The sequence below is a fragment of the Humulus lupulus genome, chromosome X, assembly GCF_963169125.1.
Source record: "Humulus lupulus chromosome X, drHumLupu1.1, whole genome shotgun sequence".
In the NCBI taxonomy this organism is placed as follows: domain Eukaryota; kingdom Viridiplantae; phylum Streptophyta; class Magnoliopsida; order Rosales; family Cannabaceae; genus Humulus; species Humulus lupulus.
Genome location: NC_084802.1, coordinates 230,791,212 through 230,812,117, shown reverse-complemented (window position 1 = coordinate 230,812,117; position 20,906 = coordinate 230,791,212).

Below are 20,906 nucleotides of genomic sequence, written 5' to 3'. Positions count from 1 at the left end.
AAATTAATTCAAAATTAATTATGTTTTTGTTAAATCAAATAATTAATTAATTGCACATAATTAAACAATAATTTTGTTTGATACATAGAAAAATATTTTACTTATCACATAAGTCCTTTTTGCGCATTTTTGTATTTACCTTTGTCAGTGATTGTTTGAGCCATTTTGGGGACCATGGACCTATAACATTAAGCTCCAATAAATAAAATATATAATTAAACTCTTTAACTATAATAGTTATTAATTTATTAATTCAGAATTTCATTGTTTATGTTATAGATATACTTTTACAGAAATCTTTTCTTAAGTCGTCCATTGATATAACCATCTCACAATAGTTCAACCCTCTAATTAATTAGTTCATAAATTAGAATGGAAGAATTACCATTTTACCTTTCTAATTTACTTCTTATTCCTTAAGTACCATTAATTTACTAGTGAATAATTAATCTATAATCTAATTATAGATTTGAGCTCAAAATCATTCAGTTCCAGAATTAACCCTTAAGGGAACTAATATACGATCCATTAGGAAAGATTAGATTCCGTATTGTTGATACATGTTCCCAGCCATCCATGATATTAAATCTCCAAAACAAAAGTCATTAGTCTCATTCTTTGAAGAGACCTTAACGAATGAATCAAAAGATTTAATAAACATGAGCAGGAGTTCATGAACACTCAGGATTTAGGTTGATCTATAAATGATCATCAGTTATGATATGAATTACAAGTCTTTATTGTTAAATGGTTTTTTGGATAAAGAGTTTAATTCATATCGGTCCATGTCATATATAATCATATTATATAAAGCACCTTTACCGAGATGTCTTACCACATCAATAATCTGAATCTAGATTATTTGTATCATTATGATACTCAGTAAACTGTACTTACAACTCCAATTAAAGAATTCCATAACTTTAATTTGTTGTTGTTGACTATTTTTATTCATTCATGTGATCTTAATTCTCTCGTACTAATACAAGATCACATCCTCAATAATGAATATGGAATTTTTCTCATATTTACAAAATTATTAAAACAATAATTTAACAATCTAAATATAACAATAATAATAAACCATTGTATTTATTTATTCACAGAAAAAACAAATGTCTTTTACGTGCTTTTAGGACACACTCCTAACAGGTTAAACCCTATTTTGCCGCTTTGGTCGGCTGGTTGTAAATATTTTATTGTAATTAACCTTTAAAATATATTTTGGGATCCCAATGTATACAGTAAACGTTTTAGTGAAACGTTGTATCTTTAACCAAAATTTTTAACCCCCATATTTTGGATGAGGGCCAATGGAGTGTTTGAAGTGGCGCGAGAAAAGGGAATTTCAGGTATTAGTAACAACGGTTGCTCCTCGTCCTCAAGCAATTAAGCTAGCAAGTCGTCGTCGATTGGTCTCTCACCTCCCCACGAATCTTGCATGAAGAGCTACGAACAGAAAAAGGGGAGAGGAGAACTTAAAGCTTAAAAGCTTGTGTTGAGAGTTGGAATAACGTTGCTCGCGAATAAAAATTAAGTTCTTATATGGCTAGCAGCATTCTAACAAAAACACTAAGTCTCTTACGAGCAGTTTGAGAAACAGATTGAAAAGCGGAAGTAAAAAGTTTTTCATAGAAAACTTTTTCAACTCCGATAGGGCGGGAAAAACCTAGTTTTTCAACTAGCTTAAAAATTGAATTTTTACTTCGATTTTACGCCTTAAATCTACAGTCTCGACTATCAAACTGGCTCCTAACTCCTATACAACACTATTTCACGTCCCTATCAAGAATCGATCAATAAGCCCATTACCCCAAAACAGTTTCAGTCAAGAACAGTCAAGAACACATATTTGAATACATAAAAAACAGTTATGCATGGCATCTTAAACGTCCAAGGAATTAGTAAAACTTACTTGGATGAAAAGCGGGGTCTGAAACGAAAGCTTTGAGCGTCCGAACGGAGGATCCTTAGAACAGCGATGAAAGCTCCTCAAATTTTTTGGGCTCTGAAAGTCAAGGTTCTTAGGAGTTCTTGACAAGAAAATGGCGAGTAAAAGGTAAAAAGTAAAAATATGGATTTGGGATATTATATATAGTGACTGCAACACGATAAAAGAGGTAATCATGAATTACTTTTTTCTGAGTATGGGGAAGTGTAATAGCCGTCAGACAAGTTTTTGGGAAACCAAAAAGGCTTGATTAGACATGATTGAGTGCTTTTTTCGAGAGGGCATGGGCGACTCTGATAGGTTTGGTGGAGTAAGCGATAGGTCAGTTTCCTAAGTTTACTTATTGCTGGTCGTAATAAATAAACTTGGGGGGCAAATGTTTACCCAAAAAATGGTTGCCGATGACGTGGCAAGGATTTCTCACACGCGGTTGACACGTGGCGGAAGTGTTGTTCGACTATCGACCAGAGGCACATCACTTCGTCAGGCTTAACTATTAGATACGACCAGGCTGGTCGTATAATTTGATTTATTTACTTCTAAGATTGTAATCCTATAATAATTGCATTGAATATTTCCTCTTTATTACCTTGATACGCGATTATTATGGAAAGTTAAGGCCCATTGGCCCATGTAACCCTCCTTGATCCTATAAATATGCATGAAATAGCTCCAGGAAGGGACTTTTTGATCTCTGAATCTTTTTTCTTGAATATTGAGAGAGAGAGAGCTATAGTGCGATTATCAATCGTTTCATTGTAATTATCCCAAGGTTTGTGAAACTCAAGAACCCTAGTTCTTTGATCACAACTTTGAAATTCAATATTAATAATAGCACTAAGTGGACGTAGGTCATTACCATTTTTTGGGCTGAACCACTATAAATAGTTGGTGTTTTCTTCTTTTCCATTAGATTAAACTATTAATTGTCGTCTCATTTTCTATTGTATATTTGACTCCGTGTCATTGGCCAAATCGAGGGTAAACAAATTCTATACCACCCAAGCAAGGCTAATGTGGTTGCTGATGCGTTGAGTAGGAGGGGATATGGGAGCGTCTCAGCACTGAATATAATAGAAATCCTCTTCCGAAGGAGATTATAAACGCCGGCATTGAACTTGTGATAATAGGCCTAGTGAACCTCACGTTACAATCCTCCCTACTGGAAAAAATTAGAGAAGGATAGAAAGTGAATGAAGCCCTAATGAAGCAAGAGGCTTTGGTATAAGAAAGTGGTAGTAGTGATTTCACCATGTCCAATGTTGGATTGCTGCGATACAAGGATAGGATTTGTGTGCCTAATAATGACGAGATTAAGGAAAGTATTATGAAAGAGGCACATACAACACCCTACTCCTTACACCCAGGGTCGGCGAAGATGTACCAAGACCTCAATGTATTATATTGGTGGCCGGGAATGAAAAGGGATATTGCTGAGTTTGTTGCCAGATGCTTGACATGCTAGCAAGTTAAGGCAGAACACCAACAGCCAGTAGGGTTACTTCAATCGCTTTACGCTCCAGAATGGAAATGGGAGGATATAGCAATGGATTTTGTGGTAGGGTTACCTAGGACCACAAAGCAGCATGATTATGTTTGGGTAATAGTGGGTTGACTCATTAAGTCCGCCCATTTTCTACCAGTTAAGAGTACATACTCGTCAGACCAATATGCATAATTATATGTGAGTGAGATAGTGAGACTACATGGGGTTCCAAAGTCGATAATTTATGATCGAGGGTTAGTGTTTACAATGAACTTTTGGAAGGGATTGTTGTCACTGTCAGCAGTATTCGGCCAAGGCCTATGTAAGGATTTCATCTTGGTTTTGTTTATGTTTCTCTTGGTGTTATATGAACTTGTTCATTATTTTGAGATAGAAGCATGTTAGGGTTCATGTAGATGTAAATGAAAATTTTGGTTTTATTTTATGTTTAGGTCATGTGAATTTCGGCCTAGGGTTCTTGTGCCATGTATATGTATGATTGATCTTGAATTATACCTATGATTTGAATGTATATGTGATGATAGGGATTCTTCTTAGAATAACAATATGATAATAGGTACATGCTAGGGTTTGTGATCTATTTGTATATAATTAAACATGTATGATTATGGTATGAATTTTGTGAAACATGATATAAAAGGATGAATTTCATGACTTAATATGCTTGATGATTTTTGTGTATAAATGGTATGAAATATGATGAAAGTAATGATTTGCATGCATAAATGTTTTTGCAAGTACTTTGGTGATGTTATGAAATTAAGAGGGCATTTAATTTACATTAAAATGATATTTGACTCAAATAAGTACATACAATTTTTTTATATTTTATAAAGAAAATATGAGTTTTAATTCCAAGATGATGATTTTTGAAGGTTTATTTTGTTGCTGGAATTTTTGGTAAAAATTATGAAGAGTCTTTTAAGTGAAAGAAAGTTTGTGTAGTTGTTGAAATAATATAACACTCTAAACTATGTAAATATTAAAAATGGTATTTTAAATGTAACCTTCAATGTTCACATGGATGGGTATGATTTTCTTAATTAAGAAAAATGTTGAGATTTAATTCACTTATGAATTTTAAACAAATTAAATGGTGGCTGAAAGTTTCGTTTAATAAATTAAAATTAATTGTTTAATTATCACATATGAGTTTATACTACATAAAATTAAGTCTTAAATAATGCCAGCAAATTATATTTTTCTTACATCAATCTTGTAATTCTATTAATTTAAATAATATGCTATTTTCTAACAGAAACATGATATTTATAAGTACTTTAGATAATTTCAGGTTTTTGGTTATTTTCTATGCAATTTAAAAATAATAAATGGATTTACTATATTTCTGAAAATGGCTAAATAAATTATTTTTATGAAATAAAAATAATGTCTTAAGAGGTGTAATCAACTTAAGGATTTACAGGAAATAAATAATGGTGGGAAATTGTGGCTTATAAATCATTATTTTGAAAATGATAGAAATAAGCATGTAGAAATTATCGTTTTTAACAATGTTCCCACGTATGCATGTCGCATGCAAATGCACTTTTACGTTAAAAAATATGTTTAACTTTCAATAATATAATTTTTACTTGAAAACTATGCATGTATAATAGGTAGAGGTTGCATTATTCTTTTGTGATTTTATGTGGAAATTATGCATGCTTGGAAATCATGTATAATTGTACCATGTGTGCATGGCCCATGCACATATGGGATATGTGAGTTGGGCACAAGAAATCTTATGTGATGCTAAAGAATGCTATTTGATTATGGTTATGGGCTCATTGTGAAGTTTGTTCAATTTTTGCTTTGCTCGGACCTGAGGTAAGGAAATTAGATAGAATTTTGTTTATTTATGCTATGAAAGGTAAGACTGGTTTGTATGAAGATAAATGTTATGTATGATGATATACCTTGTGATATGAAGTATGGAATGTTGTTGTTAATTATTATGGTGAAATTTGATGAACCATGTATATCCTTTTTGTATTGATGCTACTGGACATGTATTTTTGTATGTTGTATGATATGTAAATGATTGTTAGTGTGGTGTGTATGGCGTGGGGGTATCCTATGGGCAAACAAACGATCACCTTAAAACGCTAAAATTTAAAGGACGATGTTATGTTTTTATTTTGATTACCAAACTTGTCAGTGGGACTTAATCTATATTTAATTTTTAAACCGTTTCATGAGAAATTTTATTTTATTTAAAATTATTTGGCCCAATTCGCATGTTTTAGCAATGCCCCACTAAAATTTTCATATAATAAGTGGTTTTTCTTGTATGAGTTTATGAGCATGGAGATGTTTTCCAAAGTATTAGTTTAGGGCATTTTACAAATATTTCTTTTAAATAATAATTTAAGTTGTTATTTTTTAAATAAATTTGTTCCACCTATTTCATCAAAGAGTATAAATGATAATTATGAATTATTCATTATTGTGCAAATCATAGATTTAATAAATAAGACATCTTATTCCAACCATTATTAAGTGAAACGTATATGTGAATTATTTTTTAGATTGGCTTGTAATTAATTGGACACATAAAAAAATAAAAGTCAGTCTTTTTTTGGAACCATTAATTGGTTCTTTCGTTGTTTATATAGTCTGTTAATTAAAGTTAACCAAAAGACCTTTCTCTTATAAATGCTCAAAAATCACATAATCGTTTAGTTAATACATAAAGATGTATGTTGAACCTTTTAATGTTCAAAGCTAAAAGAAATAATTAATAAGTCAATATTGATTTATATTTATTTAAGATATGTTTAACTTTGATTGAATGCAAAGAAAATTTCTAGAAATTTTAGTGCAACATTCAAAGTATACACACTTAGAGACTTGTTTGATCTGATCAAAAGGAAGTCTAAAATTGAATTTGGAATTCAAGTAATTTTCATGTGAACTTGGAATTCAAACCCAACTCACCTACAACTAGAATGGTAAGCAAAATTAGTATTTTGGAAATAGAATATAATCATATTAAATAAGATTAAATAGACAATGAGTGATCATTATCTTCTTTACTATTTCTATAATTTTAACGCTTGTTATAATATGCACATGTTTGATTGTAAAAACATCAAAGGCTTAGAAGTTGGCATTCACAAGTGGTTATGTGAATAAATTGAAAATTTTCCATGAAGTCATTTAGTGAAAAAGTTTAATAATCATAAAAGATTACAAAAGAGTTTGTATCTCTTCAATGCTACTTTAATGAAGCATGATTATTATAATCACTATATTTTCTAGTTAAGTTTTACTAGAAATGATGATTGCAAGTCAAGTAAGCAAGTTACTAATAATTAACAATAATAAAACCAAAGAATATCACAAATTCTGTAAAACATTGTTGTAGTGGGAGCGTTAGTTAGTAACTACTCCATTGCAAATGTAAAGATAGTTACATTGTGTGCAACACAATCTAACTATACTTCATTCACATACTAATTTGAAATGAAAAAGTTTTTACGGAAAACAATGGTTGAAACACCATGAATCTAGAAATAGAATTTGGAATTCTATGACATCTGGATTCTTGAACATCCAACTAAAGTTCATTAAAATTCAGCATGAAATAGGATATTCAAGATGAAGAGGAGAACAAAGGAAAGTATGGAATTTTCAAAGTTTGGTTAACAGCCTAAGGCTATGAATAGAAAGAAGAATTTATTATTCGAATAAATATATTCTACTATAACCAAACTTAAATTTGTTTGCATACTATTATCCATTGCTTTATGCATGGATTATGAGATTAATTTAAATGAATGTCTAAGTAGTCTTCACTGAATGGCTGACATGAAAAAATTATTTGAAGATCTCGACCAGAAAGATTTTGTTGTGATTCTTATTCTTAATATTGACAACGTTCTAATCACTGGGAATGATGTAGAGAAATCGTCAATAGAAAAGAAATGATTTGCTGAACATTTCTAAATATTAGATTTATAAAATCCAAGAATGTTCTATACATTCAACTCTATGGAGATTGAAAGAATAATCATTTGGCGCTGTCACAAGCAATTTATATAGATAAGAAGCTTAAATGCTTTAGTTTACAAAAATCCAAGAAATTCTTTTTGCCTTCCCGGCCAGAAGGATGTATTATTTAAATAATAATGTCCATTTATTCTTTTACTAGAAAAGAAGGACATGATACAGTATTCCTACAACTTAGTGATAGACTGTTTAATGTATCAAATGTTATGTTTTCGAATTGGCATTTGTTAAATGGTGAGAATAGTCAACCATTGTCAATCCAATGATGGATTGAGTCATTGAATAATTAAAAGGACTTTATTTTGAGTATCTTGAATATAATAGAGATTATATGTATGTGCATTTAGGCAGTGACCTAAAATCCCAAAGGATGGACTGATTTTAAATCTTCAAAGATTTATATCAGAATCAGCTTCCATAACTATGGATGAGAAATATTAATCTGGAAATGTATTAGACATTTCAGATTTGTATGTTTCACCACAAAAGCCAAAATATAACATCAACGAGCAATTAAATAGGCTAATTGATTAAGTTGAGTTCTTTGTCATTCTGAAAAAGGTTTTCAGACTAGAATAAACAACTAGTATCTCATTGTGAAAGCAGGAGAGATAGAACTATTCTAGAAGAACTAGAAATCATGAGAGGGTAAAACACATGAAATGAAGTATCATTTAATTCAAGAAAATTTTACATAACTGATGTAATGATCTTAGCGATAACTTCAAAATAGTTTCTTACAAAAACTGTTACAGAGACTTTGTTAGAGAAATTAGGTCAGGAGAATGTGATTGACATATTGAAAGAGATGCGTCAATTTGCTTTAGGGAAAGTGGGAGATTGTTGGGAATAGTGCCCATAAAGCAATTGTAGTTGACAAATGTTATAAATGAAATAAACAATTGAATTGAATTATTTTAAATATACACTATGTCTGATATTATGTTGATAATATTAAGTAAATATCATAAAATTCAAAATTTTATCTATGTGGTCTTAATCTCATGTTCATATGAGATGATCGAGATTAAGATAATAAACATAAAATAGTTCGTAATAAAAGAAAGTTATTGAATCTTTAGATTAATTACTGCTAGTACAGTTCGCTAGTATTATGAATAGAAGTGACCTAGATCCGGGTCACTAGTGTAGTGGGACACTTTAGTGAAGGTACTTTATATATAGTGATATATAGAACTGAACCAGATGTGATTTGTTAATACTTGTTTCAACACTGTTTCATAGTATTAATCAAACACATCAAATGATGATCTTAATCCTCAGGTTGCTATGAACTCCTATATATGTCATATGATCCTATGATTCATGCGTTAAGGTTTGTTAGAATCATTAGGCTAAGCACAATTGTTTTGGGGACTCAATGATATATATGGATGGGGACATAATTTAACATATATGAAATCTATACCTTCTTATAGATTGAATAATGGTTCCCTATTGGGTTGACTTTTGGAACTAAAATGGTTATGAGCGCTCACGTTGAAAACTTGTTTAGACACAACCTTCACTAGTAAAGTCAATGGTACTCTAACAATAAGATATAACTAATAGGGTAAAACATTAATTTTATTGCCTTTTGAAATATGGTTGTCGTCTTTTCCTTAAAAAGATAAATACCTTATTTTGTTGAAAATTAATTTTAGTTAAATAAATAAAAATACAATATCTCTGAAAAGGGAAAATAGCAGTTCACGCATGACACAATCCAAGGACTGTGCCATGCGTGTACCACTAGACTGATATTGTATCAGTGTTGTTTTTATTTTATTTATTTAATTAATTAATAGTTTGAAAATATATATTTTCAAATTTGGTAAGTTAGACATTTACCTAAATCAATTCGTATCATCATTGTGATATTATTATTATATTACTATTATTATTTGGAATAATAAGATAATACAATAATCTCTATACATATGATATAGAATGATAAGAACAAAGATAGACAATACAAGAGAGAATTCATAATAGTTTAAGAATTCTTGTGAGACAAAAAGATTATCTTCTTCTTCTTTATTCTAACCATTCTTAGACCATAATCCAAGTTCTCATGTGTTGAGAAATATTTATGATTCCTAAATTACAAACTCATGTTCTCTATGTGCCCACACACATCTTGAGGTGTAGAGAACACTCCAGAAGATCATGGTTTGAGTACTCAAAGCATTGGATAGGATGATCGATATATATATACGAAAAGACTCAAAGACACTTGATAGGCTTCAACAGGTAAATACTCATGTTCTTGAATATTTATGTATATGTTTATATGATATATATAAATATATTGTATACTTATATATATGTTGCATGATTAATAACATTGTATGTTGATGTTTCTGTCCGGTTGTTTTCTTGATCATATAAACTATTTATACGAGAGATGGAAAATTTTTGTTGTTGTAAACAATGGGCCCACCTCACCTATTCCCCTTCATACTCTGATTGTTTTTCCAACAATAATTCATAAACATTATTTATCCTATCATTATTTAATTACAATAATTCAGTAAATAAAAAAAATTAAACCTAGTATTACGTTCTACACTCCTTAAAAGAACTTCGTCCTCAAAATTACTTACCCATATAAATATGGAAAGCGTTGCTTCATATCATCCTCTATTTTCCTTGTTGCTTCCTCAATCACACCGTTGTCCCATAAGACCTTGATTGGAGGAATCTGCTTTGGCCTGAGCTCCTTAATTTTTCATTCCAAAATCTTCACATGTTTCGCCTTATAACTCAAATCTTGTCTAAGCTCTAGTTATTTATAGCTTAGTACATGAGATGGATCAGATACATACTTTTCTAAGCATCGAGACATGGAATACGTTGTGTGTGCTAGCCAATGCTGCTAGTGGAGCGAGGCAATAAGCTACTGATCCCTCTCTTTCAAGAGTTACGAAGGCTCCAATATACCTTGGACTTAGCTTACCTTTCTTTCTGAACCTTTGACCCCTTTAGTGAGCGAGACTTTAAGAAATACTTTATCTCCCACTTTGAACACTAGGTCACATCCCCTTCCGTTGGCATAACTTTGTTGGTGACTCTAGGTCGTTAACATATGTTTTCTTATCTTCTCGATCGCTGGGCTAGTCATACTAACTCCGGACCTACTAATCACCTTTCTCCTACCTCATTCCAATGGAGTGGAGATTGACATTTTCGTTTGTATAACATTTCATATGTTGCCATACCTATAGTAGATTGGTAGCTACTATTGTACGAGAATTCCATAGGGTATAGATAATTGCTCCACGAGCCCTTAAAATCTAGAGCACACACATGTAGCATATCTTCTAGTATCTGCATTGTCCTCTCCGACTGCCCATCGATCTGAGGGTAAATTTTTTTTCTCAACTTTAATTTTGTATCCATTACTTCTTGTAAACTTTCCCAGAAGCCTTCCATAAACCTTAGATCCCTATGCGATACTATATCCATTGGCTCTCCATGTAACCTTACAATTTATTTTGTATGCAGTTTTTCAAACTGCTCCATAGTGTACGTCATGTGCACTAGAAGGAAATGAGCTACCTTAGTTAGTCGATCTATAATGACCCATAAAGTGAATTGTAATATATTTTAATATAATTAATATAATGAAAGTACTTTTTTCTTTTTCAATTAAAAAGAGGAATCATATCATTTGACCTATTTTAACCTCTTACTTTTTCAATATAATATTTCAAAGAGTTGAAAAAGATTAATAATAATTTAGACTAGAAAATTCTATATTTTGTATATTTTCATATTTTATTAACTGATTCCTTTCATTTCAAAAGAAATAATAACCAATAAATCAGAAAAAATTAATTAAGATAAAAAAATTATTTATTTTTATGGAATCTACATATCACCGCGTCATGTTTCTTTGGGGTCTTTGGCAAACCAACCACGACGTCCATTACAATTTCCTCCCACTTCCACAGTGGTATTGATAATGGTTGTAACAATCCACCAAATCGTTGGTGTTTAGCTTTGATCCTAACTCCCGAGCCTCGAGTTTAAATCTTGAGCCATAAGCTCCTCTTGGATATCAAATTTTTTCTTAAATATCATTTAAGCTTTCAAAATATTATCTTGAGCCTTATTCATAAATTTGTGAACAAAATCTAATTCTCAAGCCTTGTCATTCATGTGAGCCACATGCATGGCTCGGCCATGTGCTAAACTAAGGCTCACCCGAGCCTCCCATACCCAAGGTCCTTCTCATCATCATCGTCGTCGTCGACACCACCACCACCTGTTGGTATAAAATTAGAAAAAATATCTAAATACACAACGGAATGTATAGGGAGGGATTTTCAAAAAATCATTAATATCAGACAAGATCATACATATATAGATATATTAAATAACACACATAAGGAATAGAGATTAACTCTCATAGCCTATCAAGTGTCCTTGAGTATTTTAGTGAAATAAACGATCTTCCGATCCTTATGAAACCTCACAACTTGGCCTTTCAAGTCGTTCCTCTAACACAAAAGGATGTGTATGGGCACGTAGGATTCACATGGTTATTTCGGCTCTCTAGATGTACTCAAGACATAAGATTTAGGAAATTATATCGTCTCTTTCTTTTGAGAGTGTCTGATAACTTGGAAATAACTGACCTAGAAAAGAATCGCTTCTTTTCAGGTATATAAAGATAATTAAACTATTTTATAAATCTTTATATAATTAAATTAAAATTTATCACTTACAACATATTTTAATTATTTAATTTAAATCATATTTAAAAAAGAATAATTAAATAAAAAAATAATTTTAAATTCAAAATTCAAATACCATGGTTAGAGATGTGAGTGGCGCCACTCAATATCAGAAACAATGAGTGGTGTGTGCTACTAATTGTGTATCCCTGATTTTCTCATTGATTTGTTTAATTAATTTTAAGACAAGATATTTATCCTAAAATAAATATGAGTTAATTCAAAGTAAACGTTATCTTAAAAACTATTAGTTTTAAATAATTATCTTATAATAAGATAATAATTAAACTCTACCATATATTAATCAAAACATGATTAATATTTATTTTAACTAATATAAAAAATTTCAAATAAAAACTCCATAGTTAATTAATTAATTAATTCAAAATCAATCAATTGCCCATAACTATAACATAATTACTTCCTTGCCATGTAAATTAGTTCCTTTGTAATTTAGTCATTCTCTCTATAAATCTTCCATGTGACATCCTTACACTAGACTATTAGTTAAACTCTTTCATTCAATAATCTTATTTATAAATATTATGATTACTCCACTATAAATATGAAATTGCACTCTAAGTGTTTATAGAATCATATTTACTGAGTTTTCTTTTGTAGTCCATTGATATAATCAATAAATGCAGTTCTTTCCTCCATTTATTGGTTCGTTAATTACAGCTGGTGAAAATTACAATTTTACCCTTCTAATTACATCTTGTTCTCTAAGTACCATTAATTCACTAGTGAATAATATATCTATAATCATATTATAGATTTGAGCTCAATAACTATTTAGTTCCAAAATTAACCCTTAAGGGAACCAATATTTGATCCGTTAGGAAAGCATGAATTCCATTATGGTAAAATCATGTTCCTAGCCATGCATGATATTGAATCTCCAAAACAAAAGTCACTAGCCTCATTATATCAAGAGACCTTAATGAATGAATCAAAATATCAAATAAGTACAAATAGGAGTTCATGATTACTCAGCATTTAGACTGGTCTACAAATGATCATCTATTATGGTAAGAATTAAATCTTTATGGCAAACAGTAAGTTTATAAAGATAGTTAATTCATATCGGTCATGTCATGTATAATCACTATTATATACAACACCTTCACCAAGATATCTATCCACATCAGTAATCTGAATCTAGATTATTTGCATCTCATATGCTTAGTAAACAATACTAGTAACAATTCATTAAAGATTTCATATTTAATATGTTATTGACTATTTTATTCATTGTATATGATCTTAATTCTCTCGTACTAATGCAAGATTATATTCTTAATTATGAATATCAAATTTTTTGATACTTATACAAATTATTCAAACAATAATAATATCATTCAAGTATAATAAAAATGTACTCCTATTTAAATTAATAAAATGTCTTTTTACATGCTTTTAGGGAATAAACCCTAACAATATCCCACTTGCCGTCAAAGCAAGTGAGCCATCTCTCTTATTCCCATATTGCGTACATGACCCATAAATTACTTTGCAATAAGTGTCTTGGTAAACGGGTCTGCTAGGTTTTGTTCCGATGCTATCTTCACAACTGTCATATCACCTTGGTCTACAATTTCTCTTACTAGATGGTATTTCCTTTCTATATGCTTTCCTTTCTTCTGGCTTTTAGGTTCCTTAGAGTTAGCTATTGCTCCACTATTGTCAAAGTACAGAATTATTGGCTTCTCCATATATGGAATTACTTCTAGATCAATGTAGAACTTCCGAAGCCAAATCCCTTCCTTAGTTGCTTCACAAGCCGCTATAAACTCGGATTTTGTAGCGCACCAACTTTTTTTTAATTAATTTGTGTGCTTTATTTTATTATTAATTGTTAAGTGTCAAGAATTAAAAATAGGCGAGATGCAACTTGGTCTATCAAGTTGCAGCGCCTAGAATTCCGAGGAAGGAATGAATTGGCAAAAAAGGACATGGGTCACGACTTAGGAATGGGCAAGTCGCAACCCGCCTCATAGAAAAGTGAAAAAATGTGTGTTTAAGTATGATTTTTAGGTCATTTGTGGGAGGGGTTCTTGGATGACGGGATTAGCAACTGTTTAACTCTACTGATATATTTTTCTTCAATTTTCTCTCATATTTAGTAGTTTAATTCTATGTTTATGAACATTTATTTTATTGTTTTAGTCATGCCTGTTATGAAATAAACATTTGTTCTAGGGTTTAATGTAGTCACTTTAATATTTGTTAATTTTCTATGAAGTTAAAATAATTTATTCTTCTTCTATCCATTCACTATATGATTTGTGCTTAATGTATGTGGATAATTGATCACTATTTACATGATTTATGATTTTGATTCGAGATCCGAGAGGGGAGAGTTGAATATTCTATAATCATATAGACATAAATTGCATATAGGACTATAGTACCTATAGGGTTTTGTAGCGTTTAGGTGCTTCATGCCTGCTATATGTTAAAACATATCACAGATATGTAGAAAGTTTGCATATAGGTTGAGATTTTTTATCTTGAAAAATAATTAGGATTGTTTTAGTTAACTCGCTATTAGGAAATAAATTGAAGAATTATATGCGAGGATTAGTAAGATTAACAGGCTGAAAAGTTGATGAAGTTAATACCCTATGTTTTTAACTATTGAATCAATTTTTATAATTGCATTGTTTATTTCAAGTTTATGTTTTATTTTAAAAATCACTCTATTTTCGATAGCTAAATAGAAAGTTAGAATTTGCTATTGGTACTTAATTGATAGTCTCTGTGGGAACGATTCTTATTTACTATTTATATTACTTGAATCGATTGTGTATACTTGCGCGTTATATTTTTGCTATGAAATATAATTGATTCTTGTTTTACTTTGGCTTTTCTTTAATAGTTTTCCTGATGTTTTTCTCTACTTGTTTCTTAATTGCGTGGTCAATTAGTATATGGGATGTTAAGGATTGGAGCTACGTTGATCCTGAAATTGAGAAGACCTGTAAGAGAAATGGAAGGCATAAACGGTTAGAGAGAATGGCTCAAATTCTGAATAATGGGGTAAATAACGCTACTGATGCTGCTGAAGCTAATACACATTTAAGAAACTGTGTACTCTCGATTGTTACAGGGATACATTCCTGCATTCATCAACCTATTGTAGAGGTGAACACTTTTGACATAAAGCCCTCTATTATTCAAATGGTTCAAAATTGTGTGCAATTTGGGGGGCTGCCTAATGAAGATCCTAACCTACACATCACCAACTTCTTGGAATTATGCATTACATTCAAGATTAATGGGGTGAGTAATGATGCAATCAGGTTGAGACCATTCCCATTCTTTTTAAGGGACAGAGCTAAGAACTTGTTGATCTCGTTGCAAGCCAAATCGATTACTACATGGGAGGACCTTGCCCAAATGTTTCTTGACAAATATTTTCGTCTTGCTAACTCTGCCCTTTATCAAGGAGAAGTTAATAAATTCCATCAGCTAGATGGAAAATCATTGTATGATGCTTGGGAAAGGTTTAAGGAATTACTTCGAAAGTGCCCACATCATGGTATTGGGAAATGGATACTGCTGCATACTTTTTATAATGGTTTGAGGGGAAATACAAGGACTATTATAGATGCAGCAGTGGGATAAGCCTTTATGAGTAAAAGTTTAAATGAAGCTCATAATTTGTTAGAATAAATGGCCATGGACAATTAACAATGGACAACTGAACGTGAAAATAAGAAGGTAGCTAAAGCTCTTGATGTTGATCTAATTGCTATGCTTACTGTACAAGTGGCGTGGTTAACAAAACACTACAGTAGAATAATATATCCACTCAGGCTATACAATTGTAAAATAAGTTTTTCTGTGAGATGTGGGGAGGTGTGCATCCTTATGAAAAATGTCCCACTACTTCCAATTGCTCTGCTGATGTCAACAAATGCCTTTAGAGCAGGCACTTGCTAATGGGAATTTTCCAAGACCATCAAATAACCCGTATTCCTTGTCTTATACTCTAGCATGGAGAAACCATCCTAATATGTTTTGGAAAAATAATTAAGGAGCACAATCGCCATACCCACAAAATCAGCCTCAATACCTACCCTATCGACCAACATATGGGCTAAATCCTCGATCGTGTTATGATCCTTGCCAAGCAATGCCACAACACCCACCACTTCACCCTTAAGTGAACCCACCAGAATAACAATCTGACACATTGAACAAATTTATGACTAAAACAAGGTCTTCGATAAGGAGTTTAGAGACATAAATTGGTCAACTGGCGAAGTTAATGTCTAACCAGGCTCAAGGGAATTTACCAAGTTCCACTGAGGTAAATCCTAAAGAGCAATGTCAAGTGGTCACATTGAGGAGTGGTACAAAGTATGAAGGGCCTACATGTAACGCCCTACTACCTTAGAGCCGTTACTAAGTGAGTTTAAAACAGAAATTGTGCATTTAATTGACTCAAAGTGGTTTCTAAAACCAAAAGTGTGATTAAACCAGAGTTTAAGGCTGTACTCTTTTAAAAATGTTTAACTTCATTAAAAGCGTTAAGTATAGAACATCTGGGATCCTAAAATAAGGTTTACAAAATGTTTACAACTCAAAAATAGATTTACACCAGGTTATCTTTCAAAAGAATGGATTAATACAGCCATTTACAAAATGCCCCCAACCAAAGCAGTCGGGCAGGCCGAACATGTACGCGCCGCTCCCATGCTCTCCATACTCATGGCCGGTTGACTGACTCCTTGCTTTTACCTGCCACACGGAGCACCCGTGAGCCGAAGCCCAGCAAGAAAACCCAAATAACACTTAACATATGCAAATAATATCACTGGCATAATTCACTGATAAATAGGAAATCATCAATTAAACAAACACGGCCATGCCGCCCCAGAGGCCTTACCAAAGCTTGGGGTCTCGGTCATTACCGTAGGATATCCCATGTATCCCTTGGGTCCCACCCTGGCTATAGCATCCCATGTGCTGAGCGTTACTTCCGGCCCCGCTGCCGTACCCGGCCTACGCCGCTCTCGGCCTTAGCCGTTCATTCCATTACAATCACACATATAATACATTCAGAAATAACCATTCAAACATACAATAATTTATCTAGGATTACACATTCGCACACAATACAATCTAGGGCCGTGCCCTGCAATCACACAGTGGGCCTATGCCCTATTCTCGGGTGTTACGGTTTTCTTACCTGTATTCCGTGCTTTCCGATGCACCATGGTCACGAGCACGGTCCACTAGCACGAGCCTCTCCGAAATCCTAGTCACAACACACATAAAACACTTTTAATACTAACCAAGCCCAAAACCACTTCCCGGTACTAATCCCGTACTCCCGGGACCTCTAAAACCTTAAAACAACACCTCGGAGACATCCCCCGAACCCCCGGAGCAAAGGCCTAAAATTGCTAAAAAAGACATCCTGAAAATGGCCTTGTGCCGCGGCACAACTTTCTTGTGCCGCGGTACCCAGCAGTCAGGGAGTCCACGCCGCGGCACACAAAACCCGTGCCGCGGCACGCCTTCGCAGCCCAGAATTCTGGGTTTTTCCATTGCGTTTTCCCGAGCTTCAACCTCTCCAAATCACCCCAAACCAATACCTAAACCCCAAAACTCAAATCCAAACTTCATATGAACAATCTAACACCCTATAAACACTAGGATCAAGATCAAAACATCAACACACCCAAGATCCACACCTTTGATCTCAAATTCAGCAACTCAAACCAAAACCCATGAAAATCTTAACTCAAGCATTAAACTCCTCAATCAACACAGAAAACAAACTTAAATATGCACAAGATCCTTACCTCAAGAGTAGAATCCACCCTAAAAGTTTCCTTGATCTCCTCCTAAGCTCCCACTTCTCCTTCTCTTCTTCTTCTTGCCCTAGCCTTTCTCTCCTCTCCTTTTCCTTCTCTTCTAATTTTATCAAAACACTAAATGGTCCAATGCCCAAACCGTACACCCCATATACCTAGCTGAAACTTGTCTATTTGCCTTGCCAAAAGACCAATTTACCCCCTTCCTAATAATCCCTCCTAACTAAACCTTCAAGGGCACTTAAGTCTTTACACTTCTATTTCAATTCTACCATTTTCTATCTAAAACTTGTTACTCACAGCAGTTACAAATGGTTACCAAAATACCAATAACTAACCACTCATTCTCAACTCAACTTATAAGATTCCCGAAGTACCCCTAGGCTCCTCCCGAGCCGGGTACAACATCCCGTTGTGACTTTTAGACTAATTGGCTCACTAGGACCGTCTCGGTGCGTGCATCCTGATAATAACATCACACTCACATGGCACGATCACATAATACAATTATCACAGTCATGCTCTAAGATGGCCAAATTACAATCATGCTCATTCTAAGACAATCAGGTCTACATGCATACTAATTCACATAGTCATGCATCTCAAATAATCAAATAGTCATATAACGTGCAATAAGTCATAATCATGCATAAAACTCATTAAAGACACACACAGAATTCCATTATGCCCTCCTGGCACAATACTCCAGGCCCTTAAGCCTTAACACTGAATTTGGGTCGTTACACTACAGTTCAAGAGGAAATGGAGAAAACATAGGATCAAAAGGTAGCGACCACTTCCATCCATAGAGAAGCCACCAATTCTAGAGATGAAGTCTCTACTTGAGCACCTCTGCTATGTGTATTTGGATGAGAAAGAGACGTTGCCTGTCATTATTTCTGCTTCTTTATCTATTGTCGAAGAAGAGAAACTACTCAGAGTATTGAGGGCTCATAAGTCAGCCATTGGATGGACACTAGCTGATATAAAGGGTATAACCCCTCAACTGTTATGCATCGTATTTTAATGGAAGATGACAGCAAGTCAAGTATCAATGCTCAAAGGAGGCTGAATCCCTCAATGAAGGAGGTGGTGAGAAAGGAAATCTTGAAGTGGTTGGACGCGGGAGTGATATACCCAATTTCGGACAGTGCATGGGTTAGTCCGATTCATGTGGTTCCTAAGAAAGGAGGGATGATGGTGCTCAAGAATGATAACAATGAGCTCATTCCAACTCTTACTGTGACAAGGTGGAGAATTTGCATCAACCACCAAAAACTTAATAAGGCAACAAGGAAAGATCATTTTCCTTTGCCTTTTGTGGACCAAATTTTTGATAGATTAGTGGGCCATCCTTACTACTACTTTTTAGATAGGCGCTGTAATGCCTTGGATAGCCAAGACCATTACACTTTGTATTTTAAATAGTACTGGACTTGCTAATCTAGTCATTTGGACATAAATGTGTTACTAAGGTTAATCAACGGATTATGTGTAATGCCCTGGATAACCAAGACCATTACACTGTGTTTTTAAAATAGTGCGAGACTTGCTTACCAAGTCATTTAAGTAAAAACGTGAGTCTAAAGACATAAACAGGTTAGGTTTAAAAGATTTTGGTTAAAAGCGAATAATTTTCATTAAAGCAAATGTTCTATAAATGGGATCCCAAATCAGGGTTTAAATGACACATTTATAGGGTTTCCAAATGTTATAAACAATCAAAGCCACTCTAATGGAAAAATACATATTTTAGGTCTCCGTCCCTGTACAAACCCTCGACCGTGGCGGCCGAGCAGCTGTCAATGTACACCTCGCCCCCAGAGCTCTCCAACCCATGGTTGAACCATCTTACCCTTGCCTTTACCTGCACCACGTAGCACCCGTGAGCCGAGGCCCTGCAAGAGAACATAATATCATAGCATAATCAATATCAATAACCAAGTAGTTCACAGAGCATAACCAAATGATTTACAAGACATTAATCAATTACCCAGCAAGCCATAGCATTCAATCAATCTAGGACATCAATCAATAGCCAATGATCTTGTTTCCAGATATTCAGCATATCATATACATCAATTTAACAATAGTATACAAGTCAAGCAACAACTAGGGTCGACGCCCGTAGGCCCCACACTCTATTTAATCCACTGTCTTTGGCTCGCTTAGGCCAAGCCCAGTGTTCACTCCACTGACTCCGGCCCGCTTAAACCAAGCTCAGTGATTATTAACCTATCCTTAGCTACCAGTGGCTGAGTCGCACTCTATGCGTAAGTATTGATTCCGGCACTCATAGGCCATTTATCACATGTCCCCATGGCATAATACCACCCATGACATTCATACAGTTATAGGGAGCTCTTAGTCCCAACATATTCACATGGTTTATCATAATCATATAACAGTGCATACAAATATAGGGAGCACTTAGTCCCATCCTGTCCACATAAACGAGTGCAGTTGTCTTACCTTTAATTCCAAGTGCTTTGATTAAGAAAGACGACCTTCGAGCACGATCCTGCCTCGAGCCCAAGTGTATACCTAGTCACAACCATGATAAAGGATTCCATCAATAATTGTATACAGGTTTCAGGATAGAGTTCTAACCTCTGGGACATCGAATTACACCAAACACAGTAGTGGGATCGATCCCGAGCACCCTAGGTTAAGTTCACGCGCTTAAAAACTCCAAAAGGCCAAGAATGCCCTTAAGGACTTCAACCCAAGCTCCCTATGTCACGGCTTGCCCCCAACTAAAGGCCCAGCCTCGCCCAAAAACTAACACGGGCTGCGGCTCAGCACTCCCCATGCCGCGGCCCGCCCTTCTTCCTCAGCACTAATCAACTTCGAAGGGCCGC